The 19,424-nt window shown below is 38.0% G+C and overlaps 1 protein-coding gene and 1 pseudogene across 2 annotated transcripts in view; both read right to left on the reverse strand.

Moving 5' to 3' along the window:
* The window catches only part of FSHR (follicle stimulating hormone receptor), a 281,173-nt gene that overhangs the window by 233,922 nt on the left and 27,827 nt on the right, over positions 1–19,424 (reverse strand). The gene's annotated exons all lie outside the window — the stretch shown is intronic.
* On the reverse strand, positions 2,312–2,430 carry LOC142431238 (small nucleolar RNA SNORA48; annotated as a pseudogene).

Genomic DNA, 19,424 nt, shown 5'->3' on the forward strand with positions numbered 1-19,424 from the left:
TTGTCTTCTTTTCTGAGGATGTTTTCATTATGTTTGTTAGTATGCTTATGTCTTATTTAGAGCCCGTAAGTTTGTCCCTAAGTTTTCATTGATGATCTTTTTAATAGATCTAGAGTTTATATTTCAGTCTTTAATCCTTTTGAGCTAATTTTTGTGTATGGTGTGAGATATGGGCTCTGCTATATTCTTTTGTATATGGAGATACAGTTTCATAGCCCCATTTGCTGAAAAGGCTATCTCTTCCCAGTTTTATTATAATTCTGGTGGTTAGAACAGCTAGAAAGAAATTCAGTAAACATCCAAAAGATCTAAACAGCACAATCAACATCCTTGACCTCATTGACACCCCCTCCAACAAAAATTTACTACCATTCTTTTCAAAGGGCGCTTTGGTGAGGGAGTGGGTATCAGTAGCACTGTGATCTGATTGGTTTGCAGATTGAAACCATCAGCATTTCCATAGGTGGAAGACTAGCCCTTTTACTCCTGTTACCAGTGAGTCAGCATTGACTCAATGGCAGTCAGTTTGAGTTTTAGATGTTTTCAAGTGCATATACATTATTCTCCAGAAGAGATCATATATTAGATCACAAAGCAATGCTTTTACAGCACATTTTAAGATAATTAAATAATACAAAGTTTCTTCTCAAATTTCAGTTATATAAATTATAAATAATTAACAGGAAGAGGAGGGGAGAAAATCAAAATACAATCAAACTGAATAGTGTGCCAATTAAAATACTACTGGGTAATAGAATAAATAAAGTTTGAAATAAGAACAATTAAATTTAAATAAAACATACAAAAATATTTAGGACATAGAAAAACCAGGGCTCAGTTTAATTTATATTAATATCTGCATGTATCAAAAATGAAGAAACCATCAAAATCAAGTTGACTCAACACCTTCAACAATTAGAAGAGTATCAGCAAACAATAGCCTACGATCTCCAGTAGGAAGGAAATAATAATGATAGAAAGAACAAAAAGCCTAAAGGTTGGTTCTTTGAAAAGATTAACAAAATTTACAAATCTTTGGCAAATCTTACAAAGAAAAAGAAAGAGGAGATGCAAATGACATTAATAAAAAATAAAATGGGTTATGTCACGCTGAAAATAAATAAAACGCAAAGGATAACAATGGAAATAGATGTTATCCCCCCAAAAATGGAAAACTAGAAAGAAATGGTCAATTTTTTAGTATCATATAACCTGTTTAAACTAACATAAATTGAGGTAGAAAATTTGAACACACTCATAACAATAGAAGAAACTGAAAAAGACATCCCTGAGGAGAAGCCACCTGGACCTACCCTGATGCAGTCCTGGGTGCTGGAGAATCCATCAATGCTGAGATGCTTACACCACCACTGGATTTAAATACTTTCTACCCTGTGATCCTCCTGCATTTGGCACCATTGTGTGTGTTTTGTGAGTTTGAGGAGGACTTTGTAGATCAGTTTCAGACATACGAGCTAAGTCGGACTTATGGGCTTGGACTGGATTGGGTTAGTATGTTTTCTGAATGTACACTTACCCTTTATATAAAACTCTCTCTATACATCTATGAGTTTCTGTGGATTTGTTTCTCTAGATTACCCAGACTAACACAATGCTTTTCACACCAAAAGAAACAGAATTTCATACTTACCAGAGGTCCAGGGAAGGGTAGAAAAGACAAGCAATAAGCTATATGGTACATAATTGCTAGCTAAAGTGACATGGAAGATGCTATTCTAGGAGAAAAGAGTAAAATAAGGAGTGGCTGCTATCATTTGATCTTCCTTGTGATATATTTAAATATGTTCTAGTTATTAATATTTTTGTCCTTTCTTTTTTATTAAGGGCTTTGTCTTATTTGATATTCTTGTTAATTTTTAAACTGTTTTACTGTATATGAAATCCAATATAAGTAACGCTATAGAGATAGTAGCTGTAACCATGGCCTCTTAAGGGTCTGGCAGGGGAAGCTGGGGAAATGAGGAGCTAATAATGACGAGCACAAGGTTGAAGAAAATGTCCTAAATTGATTTTGGTGATAACTGTACAACATTGTGTTCTTTCTTTTCTAATAGTAATTCTGCTTTATTTTTTCTATCTATCGATCAATCTATTTATTTATTGGGGACTCTTACAATAATCTATACATCAATTATATCGAGCATATTTGTACATATATTGCCATCATCATTTTCTAAAGTTACTTTCTATTTGAGCACTAGCTATCAGCTCCTCTTTTTTCCCTACCCCCACCCTAATGACCCCTTGATTAATTATAAGTTGTTATTGTTTTCATATATATACATATTTTTAATGTGTCCTAGGCATGAAACAGCTCTGGCCATGATTTAGGCATCAAGCTAGGATGAACAAATGGCTGCCAGTCATATAAGAGCACCACCACCAATCAGGTGTCTCTTGCCCATAGCCAGGGGTATATTGTTTTCATATTTTATACTGACCGCTGTTTCCCTTCACCCATGTTTCTGTTATTCATCCTCCTGGGGTGGGGGGGTGGTGATGGTGGTGGTGGTGGTGGGTATGCATCCATCATTGAGATTGTGATCAGTTACCCCTTCCTCTTCTCTCCTCCCATCTTCCATCTATCCTCCTGGTATTGCTACTTCCATTTGTACAATATTTGTTGATGTGATTTAACTACTGAATTGCATAATATTTGAATTATATGCTAATAAAACATTTGAGGGAAAAAAAGATGTGGCAGGAAAAGCCATTAGATGATTTGATAAGTTGTTTTAATAGTAGAATACAAAAATAATGATCTGGAATAGGAACACCCATCAAATCCATAATAAAATGTTCAAAAGAGTAGAAATTGAGTAGGTCATTTAAAAGCCAAAACCTCTGCAAAGCAATAAAAAAAATCTGTATCAACAAGCTTTTCATTGGCAAATTCTACTAAAAAGACAAGACAAGGTATGACACCAATTCTACACAAACCTTGCCATAACTTTGGAATGGATGTAAGCAAAAATCTAATATTAGGGCCAGTCAAAAACAACACTATAGAAAAGAAAATTTTGGACCAATATTCTCATGCACATGCATTCAACTATTCTGAACACATCCTAGCCAATAGAAATAAAAAGCATGTTTAAAATAATAATAATATATTACAACCCAGTGGGATTTATACCAGGTATGCAAATATGGTTCCCCATTAGAAAAACAATAAATATAATTCACTTCATAAATAGGACAAAGGGAAAAAAGTACATGACTGTATCAGTAGATGTAAAAAAAGCTTTTGATGGAGTGGAGTCCAATATACATTACTAATAAAAATCTTAGTAAAATAGGAATAAAAGGCAAATTCCTCAACATAAGTAAGACCCTATGCTCAAAACCAATGACCAGAATAATTCTCAATGGAGTTTGACTAAAATATTCTCCTTGCAAATCAGAACCAGATAGGATGTCCTTGGTAACTACACTTATTTAATATTGCATTGAAAGTCCTAGCAAAGGCAATAAAGCAGAAAAGGGAAATAAAAGTTATCTACATTGGTAAAGAAGAAATGAAATATCTTCATTTGCAGATGATATTACCTATACATAGAAAGTTCCAGAGACTTGGCAAGAAAGCTACTTGACCCAATTGAAAGATTCAGCAAAGTGGCAAGTCAAGAACAACATAAAAAATCAGTCGGAGTCTTTTAACATCGACAACAAGATCTCTGAAAAGGAAATAAGTGAAACAAGACCACTTATAATAAACCCCCAACAAACTCCTGACATCATCTAGCTGATCTTTACTTATCTTGGTCCTATACAGGGTTTGAGACTGTAGATCTTCACAGTAGCAGAAAGCCTTATCTTTCTCCCTCTGAATGACGGGTGGTTTGGAACGACCAAGCAATCCAATGGGCAACCCACAGAACTAACTTGCCTTCTTAGCCTGTTCGGTGTTCTTATTCTCCTTAAGTTCAGTCCAGTTGGCAGTTCTAAAGCATAGGGAGCGACCCTGTGTGCAGGCGGATGAGACCTGGCCCAGTTCTGCAGCCATCCTCACCGTTGTTTTTAAGGTTGAGTCCCTTGTTGCAGCCACTGTGTCAGTCCATCTTATCGAGGGTCTTCGGCTGCTTGGTTGCCCCTCTACCAATGGTGATGTCCTTTCCCAGGGACTGGCCTCTCCTGAAAACATGCCCTAAGTACTTGAGAAAAAGTGTCATCATCGTGCTTCTAAGGAACATTCTGGCTGAACCTCTTTCAAGACAGATTTGTTTGTTCTTTTGGCAGTCTATGGCAGTTTCATAATTCAAATACATTGATTGTTTTTCGATCTCCCTTACACAATGTCCCACTTTCACATATGAATTTTAGTCCTTGTTTTTCAGCACTTTAAGAGGTCTTGTGCGGCAGATGCACCCAATGTTATACCTCCTTAGATCTCTTGGCTGCTGCTTCCATGAGCTTTAAATGTGAACTCAGAAAAGATGATATCTTTAACAACTTGAATATTTTCTCAATTTATCATGATGTTACCTACTGGTCCAGGTGTGAGGATTTTGATTTTGAATATCATGGTCATGCATCATTCTATGTGTAAGATGGAGACTAATTATTTGCTAAACATACAGCTTGAATAAATATGGCTAGAGCATTTAAGCTCGCCACCCATACTTCTTGATTGTAAGCTATGGATATTCCTCTGTTCTGTTTGAACAACTGGTCTCTTGAACCATGTACAAGTTCCACATGATCACAATGAAGTGTTCTGGAATTCTCTCTTCTTAAGCCTATTCATATTTTTTTCTGATTGACTTAGTTGAATACCTTTGCACAGTCAACAAAACACAAAGAAGCATCTTTTGGTATTCTCTGCTTTTAGACAAGAACCATCTGCCATCAGAAATTATATCCTTTGCTCTAAATCTGGCCTGAACCTTTGGCATCTCCCTGTCCATTGTTGGATGTTCCTCAGCAAAGTGTTGTGTGCCTGTGATATTAACAATATTGTTTTACAATGTGCACATGCTATTGAGTCACTTTTCTCTGGAAGGGATACAAATATAGAAATCTTCTAATCAGTTAACCACGTAGCTGTCATCCCTATTCCTTAGCTTAGGCAAGTGAGTGCTTCCAATGTTTCATCAACTAGATGGAGCATTTCAATTGGTATAGCGCCAATTTTTTGAAGCATGTTTTGACTAATGCCTTCAATGAGACTTATTCCTTAAATATCATTAATTCTTAGTGATACTGGTTCTCCTGAAAGGGTTGATTCCTTTTTTGGGAACAATGACTTTGTATACTCTTTCTGTTTTCTTTTTATCATTATTACATCATTCAATATCTGTTCCTACAGTTTTCAAATATAGCAACTTGATGGGTGAGCTTTTTCTTCAGTTCTTTAAGTTATACCAACTGGGTTCTTCTTTTTGGATTTTCTAACTCTAAGTCTTTGCACATTTTAAAAATAATATTTTACTTTGTCTTCTTGAGCTGCCCTTTTCTGTTCAGCTCCTTAGTTCATTCTTTCCTCCAAAGGCCTTAGCTACTCTGCAATTCAGAGCACGTTTCAGAGTCTTTTCTCATGTCTACTTCCACATTGAGATTTTATCTTTTTAAAAATTTTTTCTTCATTTATTATATTTGATGTCATCTCACTGCTCATCAGGTCTTCCCTCACTGTGTTGAATGCATCATTTCTGTTCTTGAGGTGTTTTCAATATTCGGGTGGGATATGACTCAAGGTCATCTTTTGGCTCTTATGGACATTTTAAAATTTTCTTCAGCTTCAACTAGATCTTACATGTAAGCAATCTGTGGTCCGTTCCACACTCAGTCCCTGGTCTATCTTGACGTGCTGTTAGAGAGGCTCTCCATCATGTCTTACAGATAGATGTAGTACATTTAATTTCTGTATATTCCATCTGGAGATGCACATTTTCTTTTTGTGCTGTTGACAAAAAAAAGTATTTGTGATGAAGAAATGGTCGGTATTTCAAAATTCTATCATGTGATATCCAACTTTGTTTTATCAGCATGACCACATTTTTAAAAATAAAGAGTGATTAAACAACAGATAGTCATAAAGGGTGAGCAATAATACTAAGGAGATATACACGCATTCATACAATCAGCCACATGAGATGCCTAGGAAGACAGCTGAAAATGTAAGAATGCACAGGAAAAACAGACGGGCAGGAAGAGTGCTGTTATACCATGGAGACTGCTTTCAATGCCATAAAATGAAATGCACACACAATTTACTCAAGCTTTCATGCAAATCACAATAAAATGTTTTTTTAAGTCTTACACGAAATTTTGTTTGAGAAGTATTTTAGTCTGAGCCAATATTATATTCCTGCACTATTATTTTATACACTGTCTTAGTCCAGGTGGACTAGAGAAACAAACTCATGGACACTCATGTGTATAAAAAAGAGCTTTATATACAAGAGCAATTGAATATTGAGAAAACATCCCAGTCCAGTCCAGATCAAGTCCATAAGTCTGATATTAACCCATATGTCCAATAGCAATCTATAAAGTCCTCTTCAGATTCATGAAGCACATACAATGATGCTGAATGCAGGAAGGTCACAGGCCAGTGGATGCAAAGTCTTGTGGATCCAGTGGCAGTAGAAACATCTCAGCACTGGCAGGGGTCTCCACGTGGTTCCTCCAGTTCCCAGGGCACGGGGTCTATCAGCATAGTGTCATGTGTCTTATCAGTAGAGTGTCTTTCAGGGAGTAAGCAGAGAGAGAGAATGCCTCCAGGCCCCAAGGAGGAAATACAGGAATTCCCAGAATCCTCAGGGCAATGCCATGCTCACACAGAGGCTTCATTGGCTATGACTCAATTGACAAAATAGACTCTACCCCTTCATTCTTAATATTTTCAAATTGACAAAGGATTATAAAACTACCACATGCCCTTAATAACCATTGCATATATTCTATAGGTTTTTGTTTGTACATAATAGAAAACTCTGGAAGTCTTTTAGGAGTAGAGCGCACCTCTTCCCTGGTCATCATTTGCATTTCCCCGATGGTGGCCTTCTGGAACTTAAGTTGAGGGACACTGGTGGCATAGTGGTTATGTGTTCGTCTTCTAACAATAAGGTCAACAGGTTGAAACAACCAACAGCTCCAATGGAGAAAGGTGGGCCTGTCTACTCCTATAAAGAGCTATTGCTGAGGAACGTCCCAGTGATAGTTCTACCCTGTGCTTGCTTTGAATCAGCATGGACTTGATGGCACTGAAGTGGCTTTTTATTTCATTTTGTTTTATGTGGAGGTGACACTTTAAATCTAGTGATAGGCCCAGAGGCGAGAATAAGTGGTAAGGGTGTTTCCTGGGAACACTCAACAAGGTTTTATAAGGGATCTGCCTCAGGCAATGTCTCAGGTACCACATCAGCATGCACACTTGGGCTAATCTCAAATGTGGATGGAGGGGAACGTGTTGTGGTTGTTATTGTTATATGCCATTCAGACCTTATGCACAAGAGAATGATACACTGCCCGGTCCTGCTCCATTATGACAAACATTCCTCTGCTTGAACCCATTGATGCAGCTACGGTGTCAGTGTCAATCCATCTCCTGAAGGGCCTTCCTCCTTTTTGCTCCTTTTACCAATATGCCGTCATTCTTCAGGGACTGATCTCTCCTGATGACACCTTCAAAGTATGTAAGATGAAGTTTTACTGATAATCGATTGGCAGGCAAATTCAGAGTCATCTTTTCAGGTGGGAAGGGTAGTTTAGGGGACCAATATTCCCATTTTCCTAATTATTTGCTCATATATCCCCATCTCACATTTTAGGGTCTCATTTCTGCCCAATCAATGAGCTCATTTTAACACCGGATACCATTTGAGGTGGGAAATTCAGTTGGCATAGTAATTCAGACACTTATATGGTTTGGGACAATATCAGTTCTGTTACTATAATAAATATACATATCTATTTTTCAAGGCATAAGTACAAACATGGAGGGATTTTACCTGGTACTTCAGCTGTGATTTCACTGTCTGAGCTCATTTCTTTTCTTTACCACTTTGTCTATTATAAGCAGTTCCAACCAACCAACCAATCAACCAACCAACCTCCTTATACTTCTCATCCTGGCAAAATTCCTTAAAAATATCAAAAACAGGACCACTCAGTCTCAATTCTCACCAATATTTCATATATCTGTGCTGATATATTTTGTATTAACTTTTCCCTACCGTGTTATGGATTAACTCTCTTTAGTAGTAGATGTAGGGTTGTTATCAGTACTAATAGAGGTAGATTTGCCTGTGCCTTAAAAACTCATCATATATGAGAACCTCTTTTCAAAATTTCTCCCTATAATTTTGTTTCCCTAGAACCATTTTTAGTAGCAAATGCCGTAGGCCGGGTTCACTAGGGAAGCAAAACCAGTGTATATACAGAGAAGGAATTTTATATCCAAAAAATGTTCACACAGTTGTATAAATGGGCCAGTCCAAGTCCAAGCAGGTTTCAAGTTTGTGAATCAGAATAGAAACTGTAGACTTCTCCTCACTCAAGTGGTTGAGAGGGTTGATAAACCCAAGAACGATGGGAAAATCAAAGGCTGGTGGCTGTGAAAGCAAATGAATCCAACCTCAGTGAGTCAGATGACAAGCCCCGATGACTCTGAAGACCAGCAGGGAATATGGGAGACTTTGGGCTCAAGTCCAGAGTACCAGAGGTTGATGAGCCAGATGCATGATCCAGACTCAGCAAAAACTAGCAATTTTTCCCACAGTGTCCACTTGTATTAGAAGCAGGCCACACTCCTGTTCGAACTTCCTTTCAATTACATCAGAGTTATTGTCTGAGTTAAGGTATCAACTGTTGTATTCCACCCTAATCTTCTTACAATTGATTGGTTCTTTGTGGTATAATCAATTATGAACTTGATTAGGTGGTGTTAGGTCACTTCACAGGGGATTTCTAGGTCTTAAATGCCAACCCACTGAGAATCCAGGCCCTGCCAATCTGACACAAAACCCAACTATCAGAACCAAAGAGTTGTTCTTTTTTCATGTGTAAAGACAAGACTTATAGGTTCATTTATCTGTACATGAAACTGCCCATCTAAAATCCTTGGCTCAATTAATGTGCTTTTTTCCTTCCTCATTTCCTTTCTTTGTTTTCCATCTTCCCCACCCAGTTTCCTCTTTCCTTTGTCATTTTCTTTCCCGTCATCTTTCTTTCCATTCTTCTCTTCTTCCCACTTTATTTTCCTTCTCTCTCTGAGACAAGAAAACACTATCAAGCATGTACCAAATTTAAACGAATTACCTATTTGAGCCATACAGAGTCTGGATCCTCTTAAATTTAGTTACTTGTTGGAGGTGTACAGCATTTCTCTCCTAGAGTTTTGGGGAGAATTTGGTTGAGGCATTGGGAGTGTACTGAGAAGAAGGACAAATCTAAAAGGAATGGTTTAAAGAAAGTGTTGAGAATAAAAATGTGTGGATTCAAGATCATTTATTTTTAGGTCCCTGCCATTCCTGAGTATCATGATTAGAAAGAAAACATGGTGAATGGCTCACATTAGGATAGAAGTAGTTTTGCTATAAAGAATTTTAAATATATATTGTTATTATGACATGTATGATGGAATTATTCAAAGTCTCTTAAGATTTTTTTCTTTGAAGTATAATGTTTTAGTATAGCCTTCTAAAGTAAGGGCTGGTAGAAATATAGACCTGATGGCAACTAGACTCAGCTTGGCGTGCCATTGAGAACAATAGGCAAGCCCACTAACCATTACAGTCCACCCTTTGTCAACATGGCAACCATATACATGTCCTGAAGAAGATGTCGTTTCCAGTATACATACATGCAGCAAGCGCTGGAATCATATTTCATAGAATTGCATGAATGATACAATTAACAGATACAACTGAAAGCACACAAGCTCTTTGTACATCCTGTGTTTTAAGATATGTCATAGTTATGATAATAAAAGGAAGAAAACAAAGATGTTTGCTGCACACATAGACAGCCCGGGAAGACTGTCAACAGATGACGACTCATTTACAGGAAAAGAAATGCCAAGGACCAGCAGCAGGCAACAGACAGTAGATGAAAGACTCAGGTAAAATCGACATGATCAAGACCCAAATTTGGACTTTTAACCTCCAGAATTGTAGTTTCTGTTCTTTAAAGTCACGACTTGGGGTATTTCTGCAATGTCAACATTATGTAACTAAGAAAACTACATTTAATTTTATTTTAGGAATTATTCTGTTAAATTTTAAAGCAAATAACACCCCTCCAAGAGTTTACTGCCTCATTCAGAATCAGTTAATGTTTTAGAAAAGTCTACAAAATCCTTCATTACAGGAAACTTTCTCCATTGCCTTCTAATCTTATATAACACGGTCTTTTCTTTACTACTCTGTTACACTAATTCTTAATTATCTGCTAATCTTTGTGCATTTAAATGTGCTCCTGCCTCTCTGCAGTCACTCTTGGGTTCCCTGGAACACAGTTCCTCAAAAAGGCACATCGCAGAGTTCTTGATGTTCCTTAAGTGCTCGTTAGCTCATTCTCTGAAAAACTTCCCGATCCATGTGTCTAACACTGTTGTTGTTATTGTTGCCAGCATCCTGGAATCGATTCTGACTCATAGAAATCCGTGGGTAACAAAAGAACACGGCTTCCTCGGGTCTTCTTGCCGGCAGCATTAATAGAAGCAGATTGCCAGACTTTATTGTCTATCTCTGCTGGGTGCCTCAAACCTTTAGGTTGGTGTTGGAGGGTAAACCATTTCACCACCTAGGGGCAAACCCTATTCCCTTTCCCTGTTTTACTTTTCTCAGAGACACTTATCCCCACCTATAATATTAATACAGTACTTATATTTCATTCTCATTATTGGTCATTCCCTAAGTTCCATAAGAACTATTATATCTTCTTTAAATGTGTTTTATTCTCTAGGTATCTCCAGCACATAACTTTGTGGTAACCAGTTGGCAATCAATAGATATTTGTTGAATAGAAAATGAGTTGTGAAATGAGTTATTGCCAACACACTTTAAAAAAAAGTATTTCCTCAGGAAAGGACAATTACCTGAGGATTTTAAAGCCACCACTTCTCAAGTTTGCGTGGCCCTTGATGTTACACATCACATTTCGTCAAGAAAGCCCAGGACTGATCAGACACAAGCACACACTTGGAGTAGCCTTAGTTTACTTATAATTAGCCCTAGTGGTGCAGATAGGATATTAGCTGCTAACAGGCGCCCAAACCAGGAATGTCGGGAGTGTGATGAGCTTTGCTAATCTTTGCTCCTTCTTCCCAGAGTAGGGACTCAGAGCAGACTGTCCATGAAAAGATCCTGAGTCCACTAGTTTATCCCTGCTGCCACTTAATCACAGTGAACCCGAAGAACGAGGCTGAGACAAGATATGCAGCATTCTCAATTTCATCAATTTGGGATTCCTAAGATCATAAAATGACAGAGGGGTCTGAACAGAAAATGGAGGAGACAGGAATTGAATCCAACTATTAAATTATTGAAAACCTTTCATCATAATTCCCAAAGTACAACTCAAGTTGTCCTTTTGTTTAAGAATTCTGATCTGTCATAGGATGGAAGAGGCAACAAAAGCCCAGAGTAGGTATGTGATTTTTCTAGATCATATGTTGAGGCACTATTGATATTGGAAGCGGTCCTATGACTTCTTCCACTCAGTCTTGTTTCATTCCACTGCATACGGTAGATTCCTCACAGAAAATGGTCCTTGAACGTTATAAAGATGACGTATGCCTTCCCCAAGTGAAATATCCATCCAGCATCTGCAAGATCCACTTTCTGAATTTATCAATTTATCTCTCACTTTCGCCAAACTTCCAGAGAAAATGTAGGCACGAGGTTTGGGCAAGAACGCTGGTAGAAAAAGTAAGTGAAAGAAGGTATTGTGTGAATAGTGCTTTCAGTAAAAGTATCGTAATTGACATATCTGAAAATTTGAAAAACGAAGATAATAAAAGGACATTAGGGAGGAGGAATAAAAAAACCCAGAATAAACCCAAATTACTATCTCACTAAAACTGCTCTTTGATAATACCCCTTGTTTCTCCCACCTAGAATATCAATATCCTGCCTCTCCCTCAACCACTGCCACCACTGTATCACACCACATCTCTCTCTCTCACACATGCACACATAACATACAAATATACTTCTTCGTCTTTCTTATCTATCTTATTCAAGGACCTCTCCCATCCACCCTCTCATCTCCACTTTGCTGTTTCTTGTGAGTGAGAAAACCGGTCTCCTCTGAATTCCCACAAGACTTCATTTCTCTTGTGGCATTTCACCAGGACATAACTTTTTCCCATCCTGGTCTGTTAGTTTGTCTTTCTCTTTTAATGTGCTTTACGGTGCTAAACTCCGTAGATAATTGTTGACTAAAGAATTGAATCAATGAGAGCATTTTCTTAGAATAATGATAATAAAATTATGACCACATAGTATACACACGTGAAAAAATGAGGTCATAACTGGAAAAAATCTTAAAACAATGTATTAGTACTTAAGAAAGTTATTCATTGCATAAAGATCCCTAGTGGCACAACAATTAAGCATTCAGCTGCTTACAAAATTGCTGGTGGTTCAAACCTACCAGTTAGATTCACTTGAAGATCTCTTCCCTTAAAGATTACAGTCTAAGAACAATTAATTCTTACAAGATGACCCTGCTACATATGAACCCTCATAAAGAGAACATGGAAGATATGGTTCCTAAAGCAAAGTATGGTGAGGAAAATAGATGGTGCCCGCCTACCAGAACGAATAGCATCTGAGATCATAAAGTCTTATTTTCAAACAAGCAGCCATCTAAGGACATCAACAAAGACCACAAGGAAGAAGCACACCAACCTGTGCGATCAAAGGATTGTAAACCATATATTTGAAGTCCAAAAGAGGGAATTACATCAGCGTTTAAGTTATGAAATTCTGGTTTGAAGTAGGCTATAGATGTCCATGGAAGACCAAAATACATTTGCAGGATCTACACATAGAATAAGCCGCCAGTGAGCCTCTGGCCATAAGCAACGGATGAGAATGGCCTGGTCATCAGGCAGAGTACTGTAGAGATTACTGTAGCAGATGAAGAAGAAACATCTGATTTGAATGGCTAACATGTAACATTTGGTTTCTCCCTTTTGGGCACTACTACTAACAGGGGGGTTTGTTTGTTTGGTGTTTGGTTTAATAAGTGAAGAAGAAATACATGTGGATGAAGCCTCCCACCAATTCCCCCTGAACGTGGATCAGGGATGTGCATGTCATTGCTATTAGACAGAACACATTGAAAAGTAGATTACGACAGATGTAATTAGGTAAAAATCTAATACCTTATCATTTGATCTCCCCTCTGACACATTTTGAGTTTGCTCTAAATATTAATATTTTCTGTTTTTTTTCAAATTAGGATATCTCTGTTGTATTTTGTTACTGTTGGTAGTGTCCTTCATTTTTTGTTATGTATTATTCTTTTTTTGTATATTAAACCCAGGTTGGGTGAATCTATAGAAATGATAACTAGATTAAAGGTTCCTGGGGAGTATGGCAAGGGTGTTTGGGGGCAAATGGGGAGCTAAGATCAAGAAGTACAAGAGGGGAGAAAATATCCTAAAGCTAATTATGACAGTGATTGTACAACACTTCTTGGTATGGTTGAATTATTGAATTGTACGGTGTCCGTATTGTGTCCTAATAAAATGGTTTATATTTAAAAAGTAGAGAGTACAGTCTAGAAAAATCTGTGGAGGCAGCTCTACTCTGTCACACGAGATCTGTAAGACTGTAAATGGACTTGATGACACCTGATAACGACATAATGGTAGCAACAGAAATAAATACAACATCGTGAATAAAGACAATGTAACAGTAATCTAGAACCTTGAGAGAACCAGGAAAATGTTAAAGTCACACACACAAAAACCCTTTCATTTACATTCAGGTCACAAAGAATGGGTTAGTCAGCAGAGGGGACATTTAGAGAAGAGAGCAAGAAATGGTCCCTGTCTCCTAGTTGACTTAATGAAGAATTGTCCAGGAAAGTGTCACCTTGTCTTTTATCATATTGGAAAAGAAGCTCAATATATGAGACGATAGAGGATGATAACTGCTTCAATGAGCTACTACTCTCAAAGGTAGAGGGCTGGCATCTGAAGGCACTGGAAAGACTTGGATAGGTCGATAGCAGGCTCCTTTATGTTTGGAGGATTTTGAAGAAGAGTGATTTCAGGAGACAGGAGCATTACTAGTATTGACCCAGTTTTTTAGGAGAGTGAATAACAGTGTAGAAACTATAGACCAGAATATATTATGTCAATCTCATTGCTAATTTGTCCTAGGCTGTTGCAACTGATGGCTCATGAGAGCTCAAAAAAAAAAAAAAAGGAAAGAAATAAAAAGAAATGCTGGCAAATAGTTTGGATTCAGCAAAAACATGACATGAGCATCCTAATTGCGCATCCTCATCCCTGATGGTGAATATAGCATTTGAGTCCTCCAGTTCGTCTATCCATTTCTTAGTTATTTCTACTCATCTGTTTAAAAATTAATCTTAAACTGTATGTCCCAAACTACTTCAGTCTTCACCTCCTCCCTTCCTACCAATCTACCCTGCACCTAGTGACTACCAGTAAATGCCCCGCACATTAGCGGATGACACAGCTGTGCGATTCAATAGTCATACCGGACTTAGGCATTGAACTTGCAACTACCATCTCCCTCAGGACTCATGACCACCAGTATTGGACTGTTAACCTCAGGATGGCAGTTCAAACCCATCAGACTGTCTGCTGTTACAGCAATTTACAGTTTTGGAAACCCTATCCAGGGTTGCTATGAGTCATAATCAACTCTATGGCAGTGCGGTTGGTTTGGTTTGGCTTCCTTAGTCATGTCAGGTTACTAGATACCTATGTGATTCTCAGACAGAAAGCACTATTAAATGGCCTAATATTGCAGATGCTATGATTCCTCTGTGGTCATAACTACAGAGAACTCAGACCTTTAGAACTAAATGTCTGATACTAAGATGAGAATGTGCATGCCTTGATAGAGGCACTCATGCCTCCATGATGGAAACAGGAATCGCAAGGGGTACAGACTCAGTTCATAGTGCAGGGAGGTAATCCCACATCAGGACTCCCAGTCATCCTAGAGGTGAGCACTGCTAAAGATATTAAAATATAAAAAATGGAAAGATGTGCTTTATTTGAGCAGCTATTCTCTGTGCATCTACGGACAACATAAACAATAACAACAATTAAAATGGGCTACATATAGGCTAGTTACAGGGAGGCATAAGAGAGCAAAGAGGAGGGAGAAGAGAACACAATCATTGGCTGATCTTAACATGATTGATGAAACTTTGCCCTTCCCATTTGACTGAGGTCGACTGATGTCAAGTCAAAAGATGGAGTCTGGGCCCCCCACTTGCCCGCAGCCATGATATCTTTGGAAATTTCAATGAACTAAACCAGATTTTATAAAAGATACACAACCATGGATGAAAAAACACTGCTCACAGAATTTGGTCAGGAATTTGTACAGTTAATATTTTATTTCTTTTCATTATGAATTTCATATATGTAATGGTACAGTCTCTTTTTCTTTTTAATTTATTATTAATTGGGGGTTAATACATGTAGTATATCATTCTATAGTTCAATCATGTCAAGCAGAATCATATAATTGCCACCACGGTTTCAAATTGTTCTTTTTCTTCCTTGGCTCAGTCATATTGTCTCTCTTTTAACCCACACCACCACTTGCTGGCTGCCCCCCTCCCTCCCCCGGCCTCTAAACCATTACTCTACTTGCTGTCCCCATAGGTTCATCAATCCTGGGTTTCATATACTGAAACTCAGACAAACACATCACACAAATTCATGAGGGTTACCTCCAATGAGGGTTACCTCTGAAATACACCCTAAATAAGAAGAACAAACAAAATAAAAAATACAGAATATGTCAAAAACCAGATCAGGTGCAGCATGCATCATAAGCGGGATCAACTGACAAAATTTTAACTGTTGAAGTCAGATGGATGCCTTTGACCTTCTATGTTCAGTTTTCCAGGGCATTCTGTTTAGTAACCACTTTCCTCCCCTCCCTCCATTGTGAAAAGAGGGAGTTCACCAGAGGCTTATTTCCTATGTAATTCCCACAAATGAATCAGCGGTTCCCACTGTTGTCCATACCCTTCTGCAAACAGAATTCTCACAATTTAGACTCTGATACTAATCCCTCCTTCGACTTCAGATGATATGGGTAACAATCCTTCGATGACTGATTATGGTGTGCTACCTCCATGTGGATTTGGGTGACATCTCACTTAGAAGGTAGCTTGTTTGGAAACACACCTTTAAGGTCCCAGATGCTTTTTTATCTGATAGCCTGGCACCATCTAATTTCTTCACCATATTTTGCTATAGCACCAGTATCTTCTGTGTTCCCTTTCTGAGAGTGATTATCGAGCAGGGCCAAGATGTAAAAAATAGTGTGAGTCCCATACCTATTCCTGTATTTATGAACTCATTGCTAGATGGATGTTGTTGTTTTTTTAAATTTATTATTAATTTGGGGTTAATACAAATATCATTCCATAGCCCAATCACGTAAAGCAGAATTGTATACCGTAATTGCTTCCACAAGTAGTTTTCCAACATACCTTTTCTTTCTGAACTCCTTGATATTGATACTGTCTCCCTTGTACGCAACCACCCCCCCCCCGCTGCGTACCCCCCTCCCCACTCTTGTACTCCCATGTTCCCTCCCACCTCCTCGGAAACCCTTATTCTACTTGCTGTCCCTATAGGTTCATCAATCCTGGGTTTCATTTACAGAAAAACATATAACAATTTCATGGGTAAGAAACACTAAAACGGGCGCTTACATGTCTTATCACAATCCACACAGTCATCCATTATGTCAAGCACATTTGCACACATGTTGCCATCATCGTTTCTAAGCATTTTCTTTCTGCATGGGCTCTTGATATCAGCTCCTCATTTCCCCCCCTCCCTCCCCTTCCCGCCCTCCCTCATGAACCCTTGATAAGTTACAGCCTCTTATTTTCATATCTTACATCATCCTCTGTTGCCCTTCACCTACTTTTCCATTTAATTAAATTAAAAATTTTAAATAAATAAATAAAACTGAGAGAAACAAATTGCCTAAACATGGCAGGGGAAATTAGGAAGCAATGGGGAGCTAAGAAAAATAACTATAAGAAAGAAGAAAATATTCTAAAATTGATTGTGATAATGAATACATAGCTCTTTTAATATTTTTACATGATTGAATTGTAGTTGTAAATTATATAATAAAATTGAATAAAAACTAAAAACTCATAAAATGAAAGTAAGATTTTTATAATTAATTATTCTCTTGAAGAGAACATAGCATGATGTCCAGGACTGATGGGAAATCCAAGATTCTAAATGAGCATTTCACCATCATGGATATGACAAAATAACGAGGTATAAATTACCAAGGGCACATGAGGGAGGTGGGAAAGGGGAGGGAGGGGAAAAAAAAGAGGACCTGATGCAAGGGGCTTAAGTGGAGAGCAAATGCCTTGAGAATGATTGGGGCAGGGAATGTATGGATGTGCTTCATACAATTGATGTATGTATATGTATGAACTGTGATAAGAATTGTATGAGCCCCTAATAAATTGTTAAAATAAAAAAAATTTTTAAAAATGGAAAAAAAATAAAGGTAAAAAAATGTACAACAATGCAACAACGACTGTGTGTACAATTAAATGACATCTAGCACACACACACACACAAAAAAAGAACAGATACGTTTAAAGTAATATGTTACTTTAAAAGCCTCTTTGGCATCTTCTGAAATGGGAACAGGAAATGAGAGGCTCTGAGAGACAGGTCGGAACTCAAATTTCAGAAAACCTGGGATATATAACATCTGGCTTATAAAAATATTTAAATTAAGAAGATTAGAGCAGGTTTATAATAATTGAGAAGCCGTGAGAAGAATTTTTACTTGCCTCTTGATTTCCTTAAGATTTTGCTACTTTCTCACAGTGCTTGGAATTCTCGTTTAAATGGTGCACGGAACTCTCTTCCTTACCTGCCAGTGATGTCTTGAAAGGGTCAAGAGCAATGCCACAGGGCCATGCTGCCTGGGGGCCAGGCATGGAGGCTCTCCATTAGAAAAGGACAGCTAATCATCCTGGACTTTCATTGCTGAATCTGACCACGCCTTAACGGGTTACAGTGAGAAAATATATGTGAGGTGATACAGTGAAACACAAAGAGCTATGCCTGACACAGCATGGATTCAAGACATGTTACTATGTCAATACATATAGTATTACTTTTATGTACTATTATGTTAGATCTAAAGTATCAGCGCTGCTTCTATTCTTGTCTGACGTTGGGTAAGTCACTTAACCTCAGTTTCCAAAATAGCAGAAGAATTTGCACTCAACTGACCATTCCACATTCTAATTTTGGTTAGCTGGTAAATAGAACACTCTGACCTCATCACAGACAACTTGATGGTTCAGACAAGCTCCATTCAATTTGTGAATTCAATTTAGGGCAAGTCATTAATGTCATTTATCCAAACTATCACTTGAGTCGTCAGCCATGCATAGTACTTATGCATAGTACATGCATAAGACGTTTTTTTTTCTCTAGCATCTCGTAAATCTGAATGCTCTCTGTGACTGCACCTCATTCTTAGTGGAGAGAAAAAAAGTAAGAAAGACTCTGTCCTCTTAAGGGCTTAAAGGAATTTTTCTTTAAACAATCTGGAGAAAAACATCTAGCCAGTTGCTGGGAAATGTAATTCTGATGTCTAAGTGGTTCTAATTATTCTCTACTAGAGGGAGGGGGGAGTTCCTAAAACCTGGCAAATGTTCCCCAGAGGCGGGAGCAGACAACCTGCTCAGCTCTGGTGATAACAAGGGGGTGGCTGCTGGCAGGTTCAAACCACAGCAAAATCAAGAAAGCCCCAATTATGATGAGGGGAGGGGGTAGTTGTAGGCTTTCCTATTTAGTCAAAAGGAACTGGATTCCCCTGGAGTGTCACTTATACCATAATGCTTATTGGAATCCAGACAGAGTGGTGCAGAAACACAGTTAGATGGACTGCAGATCAGTAGCTGATGTTGCCTGCTGGCGTCTAAGGCAGAGCTGAAAAAATACAATAAATGGGGGACGCAGGGGTATTTGAAACATTTTGGGGTGGTATTTATTTTTGTATACTCATTTATTCATTTGTTTCTTTCTTAAAATGGAAAGGTAAGTTGGAGACCCACAAACATGGTAAATACATCAATTCTGAGAAAAGTTATCTAGTTCTGTGTGTGCTCTATCTGCTTACTTTGTAAATGGCTACGTTTACCCAATAGTTGTTTCTCTGGTGGAA

Source organism: Tenrec ecaudatus, chromosome 17 (genome assembly GCF_050624435.1).
Source record: "Tenrec ecaudatus isolate mTenEca1 chromosome 17, mTenEca1.hap1, whole genome shotgun sequence".
NCBI lineage: Eukaryota > Metazoa > Chordata > Mammalia > Afrosoricida > Tenrecidae > Tenrec > Tenrec ecaudatus.